This window comes from Lemur catta, chromosome 5 (assembly GCF_020740605.2).
Source record: "Lemur catta isolate mLemCat1 chromosome 5, mLemCat1.pri, whole genome shotgun sequence".
NCBI classification, from domain to species: domain Eukaryota; kingdom Metazoa; phylum Chordata; class Mammalia; order Primates; family Lemuridae; genus Lemur; species Lemur catta.
The window spans coordinates 50190601-50210550 of record NC_059132.1 but is presented as its reverse complement, the minus strand read 5'-3'; the positions used below and the strand labels follow the sequence as shown (position 1 = coordinate 50210550).

Below are 19950 nucleotides of genomic sequence, written 5' to 3'. Positions count from 1 at the left end.
TCACGAAGGTGGGCATTTTCCCATTTTACAGATCGGAAACTAGGATCCAAAGATAAGCAAAGTGGCAAAGCACAGATCTGAACCGGGTCAGTTCAATCCCACTACACTCTGGCGTCCCCGCAGGCCTCAGAGATGGGAAGGTGGGAGATGGACGCATGTAACTATGGTACATGATGACATGTGGCAGGCGTTGCAAGGGTGGCAAAGTGGCAAAGGAACTCAGAGGGAAACACCATTCCTAAGTGGCATGAACCTTCAGTTTGGCTGGCAGAGGGGATGCATGGAGACCAGAGTAGGGGACATGGGGGTGGTGAAAAACAGTCCCCAAAGCATCCAGTGACAACCTAACGGTTTGTGAGCAAACCCTCTGCGACACTGAACACAGAGCTGAGCGCAGCAGGTGCTGAAGAAACACCCGCTGACTTATAAGCCTCACTGCCTTTCACTACCTGACTTCCCGTGTCCCGTGGACTCTGCCTAGTCATGGGTGTCATGGCCACATGTGACTTCTAAGCTCTTTGTAGGTTCATTTTAATTTTCTATGTGTTTTCTGATCTGCAGAAATCAATGTTGAAGGCTTTGCGTCTTCAAAAAAAAAAAAAAGCAAAAGAATTAGAACATCTATTGCATTGAATCTTACTTTAGGGAATACTCCCCAGAGGAAAATACATGCTCATTTTGGCGTTCCTTATCCTTATTCTTAGTTTCTTTGAGAAAGTCTAGCCTTTTGGTAAACTAGCCAGAGAGCTGGCAAGGAAAAACTGTGAATAAAATGCTTGCAATACTGACGTATCTGCTAGAGGGCAACATATGTTAAATAATAATGTGGTTGCTTTTTCTGTGGGATGGCACAACGTTTATTTAGTTCAAAAGCAAAATCTAGAGCCTACAAGGTACCCAACTGAGTCTTTGTGAAAAAAAAAAACAAAAACCATCCACAGTGCCCATGTACTTCTCGGCTGAAAGCCACCAGCCTTTGCACTTTTGCTATTTCTTAAGGGGTTTATAATGGACAACTTTATTGCTTTTGTCCCCTTTCCAAGCAGCTTCACAAAATAACTTCAACATGATGTAAGGCAGCTGAGCTTCTTCACTACCAACTGTGAGATTCTCTCCAGAAAGCTCTGTTAACTTAACTACCTGAAAACAAGCAGAGGTGAGAGGAAGGGGCAAGGAAAATACATCTCCTAGGACAGACAGACGTAGGATGCATGTTATACTTCCCAACAGCATTTACTCTCAAGGGCAGGCAAAGGTAGGTTTCCAAGGAACCCCATTTCTATAACTAATCAGAGGGTCAATATTGGTGGTTTTATGTCATTATCTGTGGTGCACAGATTGTGTTATTCAGAGACCCCATTGTTTGAAAAGGGTTTTTTGGCTGGTAATTTTTATGCATATCTATAAAGCTAGGATATACCCCGTGCAAGAAAGAATATGCAAGGGGCCAGGTGTTATTCATGCTGAGCTCATCTCAACCACACCTTCCACTCCCCACCCCCATAGCAAGCCTCCTCTAATAAATAGGTTTTGTCCTTGTGTATCCGAGAAATAACAGTTCTAAAAAACTGGCATTTAGAGCTATCATAAACGTGTTCTGTAGGAGGTATCCATCATACCTGAAAGGCTGCATACCTGTTCTCTCAACCCCAAGTGGGCATAGTTTACCAGATCAGATCAGATACTAAGTTTCCTATAGTAAAACCCAAGGTTGCGAGAGGTTTTCAGGCAGTTAATAGAGCTTTCTGGAGAGGATCTCACAATTGGTAGTGGAGAAGCTTAGCTGCCTGACATCATGTTGAGGTTATTTTGTGAAGCTGTTTGGAAAGGGGACAAAAGCACTAAAGTTGTCCATTATAAACCCCTTGAAAAATAGCAAAAGTGCAAAGGCTGGTGGCTTTCACCTGAGAAGTGTATGGGCACTGCAGATTTGTTTTGTTTTTGTTTTTAATCAAAACATGAAAATTAGATGTCCCCAACTGGTAAGAGCACACAGGATGATTTCCCAGGTCCCCATGGAAAGAGACAGTGCAGAGCACAGGACAGCACTGAATCCAGAGGCTCATTAAGTGACCAGCCTGTGAAGCTAGGCTGTCAGGCGAACTGGCCGTGAGCTCTCACTGTGTCCCAGGATCACTTAAAATGACAGAACCTTCACTCAAATTTTAGCATTCAAAGTCCCAAGGCCCTCTTGCTACAGATCCAAAGAGCCACGTGGCAGTCAGGCACAGGGCAGCTTAGAACTGATCGAAGGCACAGCTTCCATCTGAGACCATGTCTCCCCAGAAAGTGTCTCCATGGGTAAAACAGTTCTCAAATCATCCCAGGGGCTCCCAGGTGACTCTGGAGACCCACCCATGTGCCCGTAAGTCCTAAGGGAACTCCTAAGAGGTGGGGTTAATTTTCCTGGTGTCCTTGTCAAACTCCAGTTCTTTTTTTTTTTTTTTTGAGACAGAGTCTTGCTTTGTCACCCGGGCTAGAATGAGTGCCGTGGCGTCAGCCTAGCTCACAGCAACCTCAAACTCCTGGGCTCAAGCGATCCTCCTGCCTCAGCCTCCCGAGTAGCTGGGACTACAAGCATGCACCACCATGCCCGGCTAATTTTTCTATATATATTTTTAGCTGTCCATATAACTTCTTTCTATTTTTAGTAGAGACGGGTATCGAAATGCATCGCACATGTATCCTGGCTCCTCTCACAGTCAGAGAGTATCTCAGGGCCTCAAGTTCTGGAGGTCTGAGTGCTTTTTATGGCCCAGAGGCACCAGCATTGGAGGTGTCAACCTGCGGGTGTATTTCACAATGGAGAAAATGCAGTGGTGGCCCAGGTATCCCTGAGTAGCATTGCGCTGTTCACAACAGGAGATGTTCGCAGAGGAGACATGTTATATCCCAGTCATTTTGACACCTTTGAGGATGTTGTTTCTGGAAACATCCTAAACTTCCAAGTAAACGCTGAAGACAACTGAATTCCACTGAATGGTCTGAGACATCTTAGCATCTCCTTCCTCAGCTTCTGCCAGTTCTCCTCTTACCCTAAGACTGCTCCTTGTCACCACTTGTGCTCCCTCCTTCCCTCTGCCTAGTCCTTAAACTTCGGGAATCCTAAAGGTTCCATTCCTGGCCTTCCTTACCCCCGAGGCTCTACATGTGCTCCCTGGGACACTTCACTTCAACTACCACATCTGTGTTCAAGACGTCAGCACCACCGGCCTGAGTTTAAGATCCTTGGCCTGATCACTTATTTGATTTTTCCACCTGGAAGTCCCACAAATACTTCAAATATAACAATTTCAAATGTGAACTCATTATCTTTACCACCAAAAGGTTTTCCTCCTCCTCTGTCTCAGCAAGGACCACTGGCCACTCAGTTGCTCCATCAGCTGGGTCCAATCAGGAGATGGAAACCACACAGTCAATTGAAAACGGAAGCTTAACATAAAGAATTATTAAACTATTATAAGGGAACAACTATAAAGATTAAGACTCTCAAAGGGAGCCAAGGGATAAGGGAAAGTACCCCAGTAAGGACAAATTTGGAAATGGGTCCCTTTTCCAAGGGCTGGGGTTGAGGTCCCACTGGAGAAGGTGGAATTGTAGCCCACTGTGTGATGGAGAAGTCGGCTGGGTTGTTCAGGCCAGAGATAATTGACAGTCACGGGACAGCAGGAACTCTCCCTGGGGTGCAGGCGAGCCCAGGCTGGTGGGCAGGTCACAAGGGAGTTGGGCCAGTACTGTGAGCCCAAGGCCTGGAGTGTGTCATGTGTGCATAGGGAAGGCAGCAGCAGTATGATGACAGAGGAACTGTGCATTCTGGGCGTGCAGCTGAGGCAGGGAGCCTTTGGATGTCCCCACGCACGTCTGCACCACCACAGCAAGAGCAAGAAAAAGAGGCCGGGTGTGGTGGCTCACACCTGTAATCCTAGCACTCTGCGAGGCTGAGGCAGGAGGATCGCTTGAGGTCAGGAGTTTGAGACCAGCTTGAGCAAGAGCGAGACCCCGTCTCTACTAAAATAGAATAAATTAGCCGGGCGTGGTGGCGCATGCCTGTAGTCCCAGCTACTCGGGAGGCTGAGCAGGAGGATCACTTGAGCCCAGGAGTTTGAGGTTGCTGTGAGCTATGATGATGCCACGGCACTTCAGCCTGGGTGACAGAGTGAGACCCTGTCTCAATAAAAACAATGCTGGGCCTTTCTGTATACACACCCTTAGTATAAAGCGTAATGTTGACACTCAGTAAATTTTCAATCACTAACTCAAAATGATTAGTAAATATCAGGAGAATTGGGTACTCCTGGGCCTCGGCTCTTGAGTAGAATAAATTGTCAAAGTGATGAATGACTTATGTTTTTTACTTTCAATATTCAGTATTCAAGGATGCTGTGGCACTTCACCCATGCTAACTCAGAAACACAAATGAGTTCTATTGAAGGGTACTATTACCTTTCTAAGGTTGGTTGGAAAATGAGTAGCAGAGGTGAACAGAGTATACATCTGTGATTATAATTCTGGCTCCCATTAACAATAAGTAAGTGTTCCAGGCTCCAGATTCAGTGCTACACTTGGATTCTTCACTTCATCCTCACATTGGCTGAATCAATTCCTTTTTCCATGACTGAGGACAGTTCTTCAAGAGGCATATCAATTGATTCCTTTCAAATTAGCCTTATTAGTGAGGGTGCTAATAAGTGCTGTTGAATGGATTTGTCATAAGGAAACTACTAGCATAGCCTGGGTTTTTCTCTAGCCAGTCACCATCACAGGATGCCCTTGCATGGCACCGGTTGGAGTCTGGCTCTAGACCTTCAGCTTCCCAGGTTGACTCTAGGGGGGATTGTGTCACACAAGTGAGTGTGCTAATAAATGCTGTTGAATGGATTTGTCATAAGGAAACTACTAGCACAGCCTGGGTTTTTCTCTAGCCAGTCACCATCACAGGATGCCCTTGCATGGGACCGGTTGGAGTCTGGCTCTAGACCAGCTTCCCAGGTTGACCCTAGGGGGGATTGTGTCATACCAGTGAGTATGTGCTCATGCTCATGTTGAGCTTGCTGTCTTTGATCAACTCCAAGGAGAGAGACGCAAATGAGAAACAGCTCAAACTGAGAGGGGAATTTTGCACCTCATGTCAACACTGACCCCCACTCACTGAGATGCACTCAGGAACTTGGGACTCAGGAATTCGGGGTGACTGACAATTCAGGCACCACTGTCTAGTGGTGTCACTAAACATAGAATTTAATTTGTGTTTCATGGTAAGGAAAAAGAACCACAAAAACACGATCCCGCCTTCTGTGGTGTAGAGCTTTGGCACCACTCATAGTGATATGAAACAGATAGAACGACAACAGAAACAGCAAATCACTCTTAGTAATTTCATCCTGTGCTCTCCCGTACCATGTTACTCCCAGCCAAACAAAAACACTGCACAATCAATCGATCACCTTTATACATCAGTCCAGGAAAACCACCCCGTAAGAAACCACAAATTGATTTCCACCCCGCAGGATTTGTCTTAGACGGAGGGCTTGTCATTTGGCCCATCTACAAATCTCCTTGACACTTTTCTCCTCATCTAGGGACTGTCAGACAGCTCTAGGGAAATGTTGCACTGACATTTTAGAATTCCCATTACTCCTCTGAACAGCCTGCATTGCTTTTCATGCTATAGCCTTTGTAATCACACACAAATATCCATACTTCAATTTGCAAACACTATTTGTTTTACACATAATTACATCTCCACTTAGTGAAAGTACTTGAGCTCAAATTTTGGCAGTGCATTTATAATTGTGTTTGTTGACAATACTTCTGTTATTGTACATAAAATTAGCCCTGTGTTGTGAGAGCTGCCATAGCTATCATTATTTCATTAGCATATAGAGGTTGTCTGATTGTACTTTTAAATATTCATTAATTTGACGTGATGTCATTCTCAGCATAAAACAACGTGTTGAAGACATAAGTGATTAAGCTCCCTAAATCTTGCCTCATTGCATAAAATCACTGACCAACGCCCAAAACCACTGGGGCACATTTTACATCTAAAGACAGAAGCAAAAAAAGTGCCGTCCTAGCCAGAGCCCTAGAAGTAGACCAGGTGTCTGTTGGTGAAAGAGACTGTTTGAACGTCATTTGTAGTCAGGATGGAAATAACCATTCTTTTAGGTCACTTGAGCTTTAACTTTTACTTTTTAGCAGTAGTCCAGGAGCAAGAAAAGAATTTTGAAATCTCTTTGATTCTAAAGTGTCGTTGGTTTATAAGCTCACCACTGACTTTGTAAAGACTTTTAAGGAAAAAAAGAAACACAACTACATTGGATGTGTACATCGATGCTAAGGTAATCTTTATAATCGAGGAGTAGTGTTTCAGAATCAAGGAAATACGATCAATATTTTACCCAAGTGCCTTACAAAACTCAGAATTAACTTTCTCACACAAAATTTCTGGGGCATTTTTCCATTTTGATGCTTCCCATTGATGCATTGATGCTTCTGTGGCCCTTGACGTTCCTCACTGCAACCACTGGGAAATTCTAAAAGCAAGTTAAGCCATCATTTATGTGTTGAGAGTAAAATGCGGCAATAACGCCCTTACGCATGTCCTGTGCCTGGAGTCAGTGAATCCCTGCCAGATCCTGATCTTAACGACAGACCCTCACATCTTTTACATCTTTTGTTTTTATTCCTGGGGTCCGGCACTGTGCCTAGGACTAGAGAATCCCTGAGTATAAAGGGAAGAGCAAGAGTTTTGTTGTCACAGAGGTCTAAATTTCATTCACAACCATCCCTACCATCTGCATGACATTGATGAAATCACTTTCTGGCCTCAGTCACAGTTAGTTTTCCCATCTTGTAAACACTGTCGTAAGTAACATCTACCTTGATGGATAATTGTCAAAAAGAGACAGAGAAGCTAACATGTAAATATTTTGCCTGAAACACATTATTCACTTAAGAAATGTTGGGTTTATTATTGCTATTTTTAAGATTTTTATTAAAGACAGTGTCTTACTTTGTCACTCAGGCTGGAGTGCAATGGAGTGATCATAGTTCGCTGTAACCTCCAACTCCTGGGCTCGAGCAATCCTCCTATCTCCTGAGTAGCTGGGACTACAGGCACATGCCACCATGCCCAGCTAATTTTTTGTTTTATTTTTCTGTAGAGACAGGGTCTTGCTATATTGTCCAGGCTGGTCTCAAACTCCTGGCCTCAAGTGATCTTCCCACATTGACCCCCAAAGTGTTAGGATTTACAGGCATGAGCCGCACTCAGCCACTATTAGTATTTTTACCAGACGAATATGTACTCAAATGTTTGTTGAAAGTTTCCAAATGATCTTAATGAGTGGTGAGCAAATGAGGAGAGATTAATAACTAAACCTGTTTCTGTCCTACCTCTAATGTACCTGACAATGAGCATAATGAAGCACAAAACTTTTCATACTCATAAACCATTAAAAATTCCCAAGAAATTGTACAAGGCTCAAAATCCCCATTATGGAGGGAACATTTCATACCATTTGTGTTTGAGAAACTTAAGCTGCTACCTTTTTCCCCAGTTTGAGTCACTCCTCAGGTTAACAGGGCAAATTAAAAACTTTTAAAAACCTGTCATCTGAGTTAGACTGCCAAGGAGTCTGAATTTGTAGTGATGCTAATGAACGTTTTTCAGTATCTCTTCATTAATGATAATCCATTCATTTTCAAGCTGTTGCTTCTCTTCCTGTTTCTATTTTCCCTGCCAGACTCTATGAGTGAGATAAAATGCAATATTGAACTAAAATTTTATTTACATTATAATTAATAAGTTGCAGAATTATTGTAAAAGTAAAAAGACTGTCATTATCTCACCCTTAAAACAGAGCCAAGGCCAGACCAAGGTGAAGTAGGAGGCAAATAAATGGAAGAAAGAAAGTAGCTACAAGAACGTGTGCATTTCTGTGTAAGCAACATTTGCGAGGCAAGGGAGGATTATGCTGCAAAATCTAAGAGACCAGAAAATAAAACCCCTAATAATAACTGTTACAATCTTTGAGAAATTAACCATGTTTCAAACACTGTGCAAAACATCTCATTTAGCCTTAAAACAGTCTTCTCAGCCAGCTGCAGCGGTTCATGCCTATAATTCCAGCACTTTGGGAGGCGAAGGTGGGAAGATTGCTTGAGGCCAGGAGTCCTAGAACAGCCTGGACAACATAGCAAGACCCCCCTCACTACAAAACATTTAATAAAAAATAGCTACTTGTGGTGGCATGTGCCTGTAGTCCCAGCTACTCAGGAGGCTGAGGTAGAATGATTGCTTGAACCCAGGTATTCAAGGTTACAATGAACTATGATCGTTCCGTTGCACTCCAGCCTGGGTGACAGAGTGAGACCTTGTCTCTAAACACACACACACACACATGCAAAACAGTCTTTTAAGTTTGATTTTGAGTTTGGTACTCCTGTTCCTGTGTAAGAGGAGACTGCGTCGCCTAATGGATAAGGTGTCTGACTTCATCTACTATTCCTGTTTAACAGATGAGGATTAGAGAAATCAAGCCACTTGTCCAAGTTCAGGGCCGGGACTAGGGTGAGACAAATGATGCACTTAGGGGCAAAATTTAAGGAGGCACTCATTCTCAGGTTGGTGCAAGGGCATCTGGGACTAGGTGCCCTTAAACTGAATGCACCAGGCTCATCACTTGCTCCACCCTATCCCTGCTCTGCCACAATCACAGAGCTAGAAAGAAAATAGCCAAAAATTATTTATTTTTTTATTTTTTGGAGACAGAGTCTTGCTCTTTTGCCCGGGCTAGAGTGCCATGGCGTCAGCCCAGCTCACAGCAACCTCAAACTCCTGGGCTCAAGCCATCCTTCTGCCTCAGCCTCCCAAGTAGCTGGGGCTACAGGCATGCGCCACCATGTCCAGCTAATTTTTTCTATATATTTTTAGTTGTCCGGCTACTTTCTTTCTGTTTTTAGTAGAGACTGGGTCTTGCTCTTGCTCAGGCTGGTCTCGAACTCCTGATCTCAAGCAATCCTCTCTCCTCGGCCTCCCAGAGTGTTAGGATTACAGGCATGCGCCACCATGTCCAGCTAATTTTTTCTATATATTTTTAGTTGTCCGGCTACTTTCTTTCTGTTTTTAGTAGAGACTGGGTCTTGCTCTTGCTCAGGCTGGTCTCGAACTCCTGATCTCAAGCAATCCTCTCTCCTCGGCCTCCCAGAGTGTTAGGATTACAGGCATGAGCCACCGCGCCTGGCCCAAAGAATTTTTTAGATCATGTCCAAAGTTCATGTTCTTGACCACTTTGTTAGGTACCAGCACAGGCAATCACACTCAGCTTTCTGGAATATAAATTCAATAAATAATGAGGACCTGCTAGTGCAAGGCACAGGGCTAAGTGTGCAGGGCACACAGAGAGGAGACAAGGCAATCCCTGTCTTCAAGACTGCAAGGCAGGTGCACTATGAATCAGGGATATCCCACCCAAGCTAGGAGAGAGGAAGGAAGGAAGGGAGGGAGGAAGGAAGGGATGGAGGAAGGGAGGATGTAAGGAAGAGAGGAAGGAAGGAGAGAAGGAGGGAAGGAGGGAGGAAAGGAGGAAGGGAAAGGAAAGGAAAGGAAAGTCAGGCCCATGCACTTCCCTGCATCTCAGTGTTTCTGACTAGTGCCGGCAGGCATCGTGGAAAGGGCTCCTGCCCTCCCTCACACTCATTCTCCCCATCTGCAAATGGGAATGAAGAGGCCTGTGCTATCTACATCACAAAGCCACAGTAATGACAAGTATCAAAAGGAGAATGTATACTTTGTGGGACTATAAAGCAGAGAACTACTTTCATAAGCAATGCCAAATGTAATGTGCAGAACAATGAATTTGGGATTGGAATCCCTGGATTCTAATTTCTGGCTTTGCCTCTTATCGGCAGTGTGACCTCGCAAAGGACTTTTCTGTTTGCACGAGATCGTGCTTCCTCATTCAGTAAATGAGAAAATTGGATTAAAAAATGAGTCTAAGACTTCATAATTGTGTGACTGAAGTATTGAGATAAATGTTTAGTAAAGGTTTGCAAAATTATTTGTGGTTCCGTCTTATTGTACATAAATCAGTACACATTCATAGTATTGACTGTACAGACTTGCAAATTTATATTAATGATGCTATTTAGGAAAATAAATGAAAATATTAAAAGATAAGCTTCAGCTAAGCATAAGGAATCATATTATACCAATTCACTTCTTCGAGAAATATGTATGGAGCCCCATGATGTGATGAGAGTTGAATCTATATGATAATAGTTGAACAAAGCCTAAGCCCCTTTGTTTTTTCTACTTTGCTACATTGTCTCCCGAGGTAGTAAGTGACAGACTGGTACAGGGGAGAAACCACGAGGCTTTGGACACAGCTGACCAGGTTCAACTCCCGACTCTCTCACTCACTAGCTCTGTGACAGCTGCTGGGGATGTAACCTGAGTCCCTAAAGCCCAGCGTGTAAATGGATCCAAAGCTACTTCAGAGGGTTTTCATGAGGATTCAGTTATTTGGTCCTTATAAAGATGCTTACGCATAGTAGGTGCTTAATAAGATAGTAAGTAGCTAGCTAGTATCTGTTGGAAAAAGTGCTGGAACTGGAGTTCGGGACGAGAGCCAGCAACCACAGCCTGGAGAGCTGTGGGGCACAGGTCGATTTGTAGTTCCTATTTTCTCCATCGCAACTACACCCTCTTGAAAGGCCTCACAGGCAGGAAAAGCCTCAGATCTAAACAGTCTCACGTAGATGCTTTACTCACGCAAAAGGAAAGGGTGCCTGCACTACCTGCTCAAATACAAATCACCGAACACATACCTGGGTGCATGTCCTGCTGCATCAGCCCCTCCTGTAGAACTCCGCTAATTTGCATTCTCTGCAACTCAGCTAGGCAAGTAAGTGCAACATGGTAGGAAGAGTTCTTATATTTGGAACCCAAAAACTAGGACCTGAATCCTATAATCTCTTTGAACTTTTGTTTTTTTATCTATAAAATGGGAATAACAATATCTGTTCCATTTACTTTGCAAAGTTTTGAGAACTGAGTTAGAAAATGCTTTTAAAACACTTATACGACTCCAGCATTGTACAAACACAGAGACCTATTGCAGAACATGGAGCCCAGGGAAAATGAAGCAAGAGGTGTGAGTGAGCCTGTGCAGAGCCACTAGCATGCTCAGAATAAAGCAAAGTTCACACCCTAAAATCGGTAACCTAGAAGGACTGTTTGAATGTGCATAGGACAGCTAGATGGGGTTTAGAAGTCACATCCATAAACATGGAGAAAGAAACAAGAACATACATCTCCCAGCTGGTCCTCCGTGCACTGACTCCAACTTTTGCATCCTCTGCCCATTCATTCTCAGTGACGTGCATGCTGTGACCAAAGCAATCCTGGTTACTCGGTGGCAAAAGGGAGTATGGAAGTAAATACATCCTAAGTGGATCCAATCTGCTTACTAGTTCCTTACTAATTCACTCGTTCTATGAAGAAATCATCTGTGGCTCTGATGATGTATACTCTATGCACTGAGACCAAAAAAATAAGACCAGTGTTACCTTTGGAGTCAGGCCTGCTGGAATTAAAAGGAATAGAACCTCCTCCCTCCAGCTACCTTATTCCCAGGACTCTCCAACGGACACCTGAGTAAATTGAAAGAACTATATTCATTTAGAAAACATTCACCGAATGTTTTCTACAAGTAAGACACTATATCAGGGAATATGTAATCCTCCATAATTCTGATTACAGAAATTCCCTCATGTAATTCTGATTACAAAGATAGAGTCAGAAACTGAGCCTTCCTTGGTAGATCTATTGCCTCTGCAGCTAGGAATTTTTTTTTTTTATTTGAGACATAGTCTCACTCTGTTGCCCGGGCTAGAGTGAGTGCCGTGGCGTCAGCCTAGCTCACAGCAACCTCAAACTCCTGGGCTTAAGGGATCCTACTGCCTCAGCCTGCCTAGTAGCTGGGACTACAGGCATGTGCCACCATGCCCAGCTAATTTTTTGTATATATATTTTTAGTTGGCCAGATAATTTATTTCTATTTTTAGTAGAGACGAGGTCTCCCTCTTGCTCAGGCTGGTCTCGAACTCCTGACCTCGAGCTATCCACCTGCCTCGGCCTCCCAGAGTGCTAGGATTACAGGCGTGAGCCACCGCGCCCAGCCTGCAGCTAGGAATATTTAAAGAGACTTCCAATAGCTCAAAAGTCAATGAAAAGGACACTGGGCATGTGCCCAAACTAGAAGAGATCTGGAGGTGAGAGGGGTCTAAATATGACAGACAGCTCTTTACCAAAGTCCATGGAAATGAATCTACTCCAAAAAGGGCCATATTTCAATAATAAATAATAGGAAAGACTGAAAATTTACCTTGAAAAATGAACCTATATAAGTTTATCTCATCCTATATTTAGCAAAATTTAGGATATTACTATGCTGTAATTCATTGAACAAACACAAAAAATAATAGTCATTTAAAATAATTTTGCAGCAAATACTACGATAGCACAATGCAACATCCTTGACATCATCTGTGCCTTCTGCAGCATGATCCAAAAGACAATCACATTTGCAAAATTATATGAGAACCCCTTCCATTTTCCTAATGCCAATGCATTGATACTGAAATTATTTCCATGGAAGCATCTATCTTATCACCATTCTTGTCAGTTCTGTTTTCCTTTTCAGTTATTGACTGATCTAACTCTCTCAGAAACTCATGGTTCACTAGCTTGGCAGTTCTCCACCATCATTTTCACTAATTTCAGGAAACAGCACATTCTTCACAAGATTTGCTCTTTATCTTCACAACTGATTCGCAGTTGTGTTGTCAGATAACATCAGACACCAGCAAGAAACTGATATTCAAAGACAGGGTGGGCCTGAAGAGGCAGTAGCATAAAGCAGTGAGATGGATGGTAACTAATTTCCTAGGCGGTAGGTTCACGTGTAACGTGTTGATATTACAATGACTTTTTGGTTCTCTAAACAACACTCTAAATGCGGAGGTTTGGATAATGAAGAGCTTCTGTTCTGGTAATAAAGTATCATTCTAAAGCAAACTCTGAACACCCAACACTTTATTAATTCAATCTTGAAAGACATAATCAACAAATATAAACTGTAGTTTTTTTTCTTGTGGGATTTTAGGGGAGTAGTATTTTAGATTATAGAAAATATTAATATGTTTTTAAAATATTATAATTTTATAAAATAGTAATGGTATTAATATTAATAAATTAACATATGGTATTTATATTTATATTGAGGTTATTTAAACTATAAACAGAGTACAAGCTTTATTATTGGTTTTATTGTGTGTTGTATAAGCAACTATACCAAACTTGTTAGATTTCCTATTAATACTGATTTGACAACCTTTTGGCGATGTGCTAATTTCCATGAATTCTTAATGAGAAGGAAAATGAGATAAAAATTCTTAAACTATAGTAAGTAATCATTGTTTACAGTTGTTTACACTCATTTGGACCCAACTTTAAAATGCATAAGTGGTTTTTCTTATATATTTGTATTACAAGTTGATGATTATAGTGAAAATAGACATATTTTCAAGTCATTTCATTTGCATTATCCTTCAATACATACCATTTATGATAGAAATCATCTGTGAGAAGCTCATTATGCCAGCATGAGTCGTTTGGTCTTTTTTTTTTTTTTTTTTTGGTTTTGATTCACTTTCAGATCCATCACCTAAGTTTCTTACTTATCCTGGCATATGCTTTCCTGGCGGTAGGTGCTAATGCACACACACAGCAGATGTCATTTGTGTTTTATACGCAATCAAATATCTTATAGGAAATTTGTGATGCAAATTTCAAGCACAAATGTCTCCTGACAACTTTATCTCCTTTCTGTTGAGAGCTCACCTGACCTGTTGATTCACATGGTTATGTTGTGATGTCAGCTATAAGATGAAAGTGAAAATTTCTTTGCCATCTGTTTCCTCTAGGTTATAAATATATTTGGATAAGTACAACAGCCTATGAATGAATCAATAAGTACAGAGTATTAGTTTCTCAAGACTATAGGGCACACAGAAGGAATACAAGCCATAGCAACTGCCCTAAAGGGGTATAAATGTAAACAAAAAGAAAATAGATGCTCACTACTATGTTCTACTTGGTCTAGGATGAATCAGGTTATCTAGGTCAACATGTCTTAATTTGGGGGGCCCTGTTGATCATATCATTAAAGCTATGAACATTCTTCCAAATGCCACATATATATATATATATATATATATATATATATATATACACAAGAAAAAAGTTGAATAAAGTATTAATAACTTCATGTATTCCTTAGGTAGGATCCTTTGTTCTAAGATAATAATTTCTACATCATATAGCTATTTTGAAGATTATATTACATGATGTACATAGAATTTAGAAGATATGCAATAAATATTGGTACATTTTCCCCATTCTTAATAGTTGAAATTCATATTTTATTTAAAAAGCCTTAGTTTTGGCTGGTGACTAAATGTGCGTCCCTTAGCAAAACACAGAAAAGTAGCATCCCATCTTGCAGTTTGTACTGATGTTATAGAAAGCCCGGAATTCAACTACAAAGGTGTATAAAATTGGGAGTTTAGGAAAACAAAAGTGGCCTGGGAGCTCTCATATTTCTGCTACCCAAAAAAGGGTTTCCCATTTCTTTTCCACCCATGGCAGAAAAATAAAACCGCTTTCCGGGAGCCTCCCTCTCATTTATCTTCAAACTCTTCCACTCCACTCCTTCCTTCCTCCATCCTAATATAAACTCCACCTGGCCCTCATGCCATTATTACATATCTCTTTTCGTTTCTTTTCTTCTCTTCACTAATCTCTTTGAAAATAGCCTCTGTTCCTTCTTCCACATTCTTTCTTTAAATTCCCACGGCATCCCCTCTGTAGTGTGGCTTCTGCCTTTACCTCACTACTGAAGCTTCTGTGATTATGTCCCCTTGAACTCCTAAACACTGCCTCTCAGACCCCACACTGCCAGAACTCTCCGCAGCATGGCCTAACTTCTCCCTCTTCTAGAATTACAGCCGCCCTTGGGGTCTTTCCGTCCTTCCTCACTCTCCCTCCTGGATCTTCTCCACCATTTGGGATCCTCTTCCTTATTTCTTTGACTCCTGTCTTACCTCCCAGCACCTTTATGAAGGTTTCCCAAGATTTCATCTTAGATCCTTTTCTCTTCTCATGACATACTCTCCCTGGGGAATCTCATCAATTCCCATTGCTGCCACTCTACCCTGTAAACTTCCAAATCCATGCCTTAATCTCCCATCTGAATTCCAGATCCATATATGTTTGGATACTCTATAGGCACCTCACACTCCATGTTCCCCCAAATCCAGGTCCTCACTTGTCCCCAGTCCATGCTCCACCTGCTCTACCCTGTCTTACAACATCAGTATTCACCAAGCCTCCTGATAGACACCTGAGACTCACCTTTGACTTACATCCTTGTCCTGAAGAGTCTTCCTTTGTAGCATTTCTGGCTTTGGCAGCTTCTCCATCACTACCCAGTTTGGGCCCTCTCATCAGAATTTATAGAATGGCCTTCTCTTCCCACTCTGTTTTTTTTTTTTTTAAAGGTGTTCTTTTTTTCTTTTTCTTTCTTTTTCTTTTTTTTCTTTTCTTTTTTTTTTTTTTTTGAGTCAGTGTCTCGCTCTATGCCCGGGCTAGAGTGCCATGGCGTCAAGCTCATAGCAACCTCAAACTCCTGGGCTTAAGCAATCCTTCTGCCTCAGCCTCCCAAGTAGCTGGGACTACAGGCATGCACCACCATGCCCAGCTAATTTTTTTCTATGTATATAATTTTAGCTGTCCAGATCATTTCTTTCTATTTTTAGTAGAGACGGGGGTCTCGCTCTTGCTCAGGCTGGTATCGAACCCCTGACCTCCAGGGATCCTCCTACCTTGGCCTCCCAGATGCTAGGATTACAGGTGTGAGCCACCACGCCTGGCCCCCACTCTCTGTTTACAAACCCACATGGCAGGTATCTAGCAGCCACTGTGTTCAAATAGAGCTGATCACGAGCTCACAACACTTACAGGCAAAAGACCAACCTCTTCTGAGCAGCATTTGAGGCCCTTCACACACTGGTCCCACCTGGCTTTCTTAGCCTTTGAAATCACCAACCCTTTTCAAGCCTCTGTGCCTTTGTTTAGCTCCCATTTCTGGCAAATTTTGCAAGTCTTGTTAAGTCTAGTCAATCTCTTAGGATCCATCTCAAATGTCACCTTCTCTGTAAAGATTTATTTTACTTTTCTACAGCCCCAAATACTGTAATCACAATCTTGTTAATGCTACTGGCATAGCATGCATCACATATGGTCGTTATGCACAGTTGTTCAGATTGTTCACTGAACAAGGACATCTGGCCAACAGGGGCAAGTATCTAAAATCCAGCCCACTAGCAGAAGAGAGCATCTCTTCTTCTAATACACATAAAGATGCAATATAAGTTAGTGGAGACCCAGTATCAAAAAGGATTTCAGTTTAGTGTTCCCTGAAGAGATCTGCCTCTCTATACTATGAACTCTTTGAGGCTAGGTCTCCCTTGCCTTTGTATCTTCAAGGCCTAGTGCAATCTCTTGCATAGGCTTACAAAGATTATCCATTCTGGAATACTAACAGCAGCCACAATAACAATAGGATATCAACATTTTTAAATCTCTTATGTTGTAGGAACAATTCTAGGTGCTTTAAATGAATAATCTCAGTTATCAGAATAAACCTATGAAGAAGGTACTATTATTATTTCCATTTTATGTATCATAAAACTAGATGTAAGAGGCTTGATTGCTTACTTAAAGTCGCACAGTCCGGATTTGAATCCAGACCTACTTCCAGAGCCTGGGCCCTCAAACACTGCGGTAAACAGGTACCGCGCACGCGCACACCGAAGAGAACGCGCAGGCCCGGGAGGATAGAGCCTGGGGCTCAGCCCCACTGGGGGATCTGAAGTGTCTTTACAGAAAGCAGAGTCCCGCGAAGAGCAAACCCAGAGGCATCCTGACGCCCACCTGCAAGAAGACAGACGTAACCTTTCCGCACAGGAACGGAGCGAGCTCGGCCCGCGGTCTCGTGGGAGTCTAAGAGGAATCACCCTCCCGGCAGGTTGGCACCTTGCGGAGTCAGGAGGGCTGAGCCTCTTGCCACCAGCATCGTCTGCCTCCGCCTGGCTTTGAAGCTCGGCCAGGCTGTTGGCTGACATTCAATGCCCCGTCGCAGCCAGGCTCTGCGTAAGCTGTGGAGCCCCTCCGTCAGGCTCAGGTGACGAGGGACAGGCAGGACAGCCATCCATCATTGCCACTGCCGGATGCTGCCGCCGGCTCGCAGGCCCCCCATCCCACCCAGAGCTCATTAGCAGGCCTGCTGACGGCGAGCAGTCGTCAAACAACCGCAGGAGAAGGGCAAGATCTCTTTCCAAGGCTGCGCTCGCTGCGTGCAAGTGCGTTGAAACCCGCGGTGAGTGCTTGTGGCGGGCTGCTGAAAGGGGCCCCTCAAAATGCCTAAGTTCCTCTAGCGCCCATCCCACTACCTACTAACAAAACTGGCTGAGGTTAACCCCCCAGATTCTAAATGGTCCTAGAAACGAGGGCATGGCAGGGCTTTGTCTTTCTTTTCCCTTCAGAATCCTGGTTTCATTTCTGCCTTTCCCTCAAAGCTGCTCCGGCGCTGAAGGAGTGCTTCCCCCCTGAGCTCGTGGAGCATTTGCGTCTCCAGCACTTATTTGAAAATTGCAATTCCATCCACCACCCACCCATCCAGTCATTCATTCGTGTAATGAGCCCTGCAGTTTCCCCACGTGCCAGGCATGGTGGCAGAGGGCCCGCGGAGAGGGACGAGTTAAAGCTCTACCCGTATCCTCAAAGGGGAGCCCAGTCCCCTGGGCAAGGCCGACGGGGAGCCAGGCAGCTTCCATAGAGAGTGAGCGATTCTGCAACGAAGACAGGCAAAGGGGCTTGGCGAGAGCAGAGTTCATGTGTTCACCCCCAAGGCAGGACTAAAGAAAGGTCACACTGAGGACGGACATACGAGTCTTGCAGGAGAAGAGAGAGGAGTTAGGGGGCTTCAGGCAAAAGCCAGGTACTCCTGTCCTTCAAACTATTCATTACAGAAACTCAATGTAGATTTATTGGTAGTGATGGTGGTAAAATTCCCCACAAAGGAAAATATGGATTCTAAAATGTTATCCTCAAATATTGCATTGAGCCTTTCTTGGAAGGTCTGGAAGGACTGTGGTTTGATCCAAGGAAGTCGCCACAACAGTGTGACTCTCAGACTCAAAACAGACAAACCTGAAGAACAAGCACCTCAGTGTTCCTCAGTCACACCACTTAGACAGCTGCCGGTCTCACCTGTGTTGAGGACTGTTTATTCACAGCCAAAGCCTACAATTTCTCCACTGTGATGTCTTGGCTTTAGAAAAATACATCCAGGATCCCCAGATGGTGTCCTGGAATAGTTTCTAACAGACCAGCTTCGTCTGAGGTGGCACCTTCATTTGAGCTTGTCAGAAATCATCATTTCATCTTCTGTAAATGCTTTCGTGGCACTTCTTGCTTGAGTAATCCTCGTGTTAAAATGTCGACGCAAATGACTGCGTCTTTTGAATCACCAACATGGATATTGTGTCTTAATTTTTCTTTTGCACCACTTTTTAAAAAATTAAATACTTTATCCCCAAAATACTGCAAGTAAAAGACTTTCTAATCTGTGGGTTAAACCTCCAAACACTCCCTTTGAACAGAGCTTTTCTGTGTGTTGGGAAAACCTCTTTCGGGACTATACGAAAAGAAAGAGAAGTGACTAAGAGCTGAGGACAGGTCCTCAAACAGTTACTCAAGTTGGCAACCACTGTCTTTGTGTTGTTGTAAGAGCATTTTGTATCAGCATTGCCAGCACATCTGTCCCCACCATTTACTTGTGCCCCAGAAAGTTATCTCACCTCTACCCCAGGTGGCGAATCACTGCGTAGGAGGGCACAGGAGAATGGGTCTGTGACTCTAACTGGTTGGAAGGGGCAGAAACAAATATCAGTTCAAGGCCAGTTGGCAAGTAATTAGGTACGTGAAAGGATGTATTAGCACTGTGAACCTTAAGTTTAAGCAGAACCTTGAGTCCAGAAAGGTAACACACGCACAGGACAGCCATGTACGTAATTGTAGTAGTCTGAGTAAAGGTTAAGCTTCTATAACAAAGAGGCCCCGAAGTACAGTGGCTTAACATAGAAATTTGCTTTTTTCTCACATAATAGCCTAGAAGGGAGTGGTCCAGTACCATGCTCAACATGTGGCTTTCAGGATTTCTCCAGCTATTGTCACTTCTCAGAGAGTAGGAAGAGGGAGAAGGAAGGTTGAGGTAGCATCTTTCTCTTTAAAGAAGATAACCCAAAAGTTATGTACATTGTTTTAGTTCATCTCCTTTTAGCCTGAATTTAGTCTCATGGTCATACCTAGCTCTATGGAAGGTTGGCAACTGCCGTTTTGAGCACAGTAACAATAAACTCGGGGGTCTCTCTTACTAAAAGAAAGAGGTCAGCAGTCTCTACTATGGCAAGTCAATATAAATGTCCAGGGACCCAAAATAAATTCAGGAGAAAACTGGAAATGGAGTCTAAGTATGCTCTTACCATAGGGCCTTGCACATTGTAAACACTGAATACATATTTAAAGGCTGGATTGACGGGTGAGTGAGAAAATGATGAATGGGATGAGAATATTCATTCAGCATCCAGAGACTCCAATTAAATAGGGCTGATAGTCACAAGGCAGAATGCCACACAAACAGATTCACATATGCACAAAAGACAGGGAGTGTGTACCTGGCTTGCCCTTGTATACTTTCCGTTCAGGGCAGACAAGCAGAGGTTGGCAGGTGTGTGCTGAGGAAAGGGCTTAAGACTCAT

General features: G+C 43.2%; 1 protein-coding gene across 4 annotated transcripts in view; it reads left to right on the top strand.

Annotated features, from left to right (window-relative positions):
* The window catches only part of PHACTR1 (phosphatase and actin regulator 1), a 499845-nt gene that overhangs the window by 166174 nt on the left and 313721 nt on the right, over positions 1-19950 (top strand). The window lies entirely within an intron of this gene.